Source organism: Arvicanthis niloticus, chromosome 5 (genome assembly GCF_011762505.2).
Source record: "Arvicanthis niloticus isolate mArvNil1 chromosome 5, mArvNil1.pat.X, whole genome shotgun sequence".
In the NCBI taxonomy this organism is placed as follows: domain Eukaryota; kingdom Metazoa; phylum Chordata; class Mammalia; order Rodentia; family Muridae; genus Arvicanthis; species Arvicanthis niloticus.
The window spans coordinates 64,412,848-64,414,673 of record NC_047662.1 but is presented as its reverse complement, the minus strand read 5'-3'; the positions used below and the strand labels follow the sequence as shown (position 1 = coordinate 64,414,673).

The 1,826-nt window shown below is 38.1% G+C and overlaps 1 pseudogene; it reads left to right on the top strand.

The window, feature by feature from the left end:
* Nucleotides 1–583: 583 nt before the first annotated feature.
* On the top strand, nt 584–1,214 carry LOC117708914 (large ribosomal subunit protein uL22 pseudogene; annotated as a pseudogene).
* Nucleotides 1,215–1,826: the final 612 nt, after the last annotated feature.

Here is a 1,826-nt window from a genome sequence, read left to right as displayed (position 1 = left end):
AAAGAAACTTTACTAAAGCTCAAAGCATACATTGCACCTCACACAATAATAGTGGGGGATTTCAACACCCCACTCTCAGCAATGGACAGATCATAGAGACAAAAACTAAACCGAGACACAATGAAACTAACAGAAGTTATGAACCAATTGGAGTTAACTGATATCCATAAAACATTTCATCCTAAAACAAAAGAATATACCTTCTTCTCAGCACCTCATGGTACCTTCTCCAAAATAGACCATATAATTGGTCACAAAACGGGTCTCAACAGATACAAAAAGATTGAAATAATCCCTTGTACCCTATCAGACCACCATGGACTAAGACTGGTCTTTAATAATGACAAAAACAATGGAAAGCCCACAAACATGTGGAAACTGAACAGTGATCTACTCAATGATGACTTGGTCAAAAAAGAAGTAAAGAAAGAAATTAAAGACTTTTTAGAATTTAATGAAAATGAGGACACATCATACCAAAACTTGTAGGACTCCATGAAAGTAGTACTAAGAAGAAAACTCATAGCTCTAAGTGCGTACAAAAATAAACTGGAAAGAGCATACACTAAAAACTTGACAGCAGCTCTTCCTGTAAGCGGCGAAAGGTGACCCGTGAAGATGGTTCGCTACTCTCTTGACCCAGAAAACCCCACGAAATCTTGTAAATCACGAGGCTCAAACCTTCGTGTTCACTTTAAGAACACGCGGGAAACTGCTCAGGCCATCAAGGGCATGCACATCTGCAAAGCTACCAAGTACCTGAAGGATGTCACTTTAAAAAAGCAGTGTGTGCCCTTCCGTCGGTATAATGGTGGAGTTGGGAGGTGCGCCCAGGCGAAACAGTGGGGCTGGACACAGGGACGGTGGCCGAAGAAGAGTGCAGAGTTTTTGCTGCACATGCTTAAAAACGCAGAGAGTAATGCTGAGCTTAAGGGTTTAGATGTAGATTCTCTAGTCATTGAACATATCCAGGTGAACAAGGCACCTAAGATGCGCCGACGAACCTACAGAGCTCATGGCCGGATTAATCCATACATGAGCTCCCCCTGCCACATTGAGATGATCCTCACTGAGAAGGAGCAGATTGTTCCAAAACCAGAAGAGGAGGTTGCACAGAAGAAAAAGATATCCCAGAAGAAACTGAAGAAACAAAAGCTCATGGCACGGGAATAAATTCAGCATAAAATAAATGCAGATAAAAGTAAAAAAAAAAAAAAAAAAAAAAAAAAAAAAAAAAAACAAAAAAAACTTGACAGCACACCTGAAAGCCTTAGAACAAAAAGAAGCAAATATATCCAAGAGAAGTAGACAGCAGGAAATAATCAAACTCAGGGCTGTTTCAAGTAGAAACAGAAAGAACTGTACAAAATATCAACAAAACCAGGAGTTCATTCTTTGAGAAAATCAACAAGATAGATAAACCCTTAGCCAGACTAACCAAAGGGCATAGAGATAGTATTCAAATTAATAAAATCAGAACTGAAAAGGAGATATAACAACAGAAACTGAGAAAATTTAAAAAATTGTCAGATCCTACTACAAAGGCTTATACTCAACAAAATTGAAAAATCTGGATGAAATGAACAATTTTTTAAATAGATACCAGGTATCAAAATTAAATCAGGAGCAGATAAACCATCTAAACAGTCCTATAACCCCTAAAGAAATAGAAGCAGTCATTAAAAGTCTCCCCATCAAAAAAAGTCTGGGACCAGATGGTTTTAGTGCAGAATTCTATCAGACCTTCCAGGAAGACCTATTACCAATTCTCTTCAAACTATTCCACAGAATAGAAACAAAAGGAACAATACCCAATTTGTTCTATG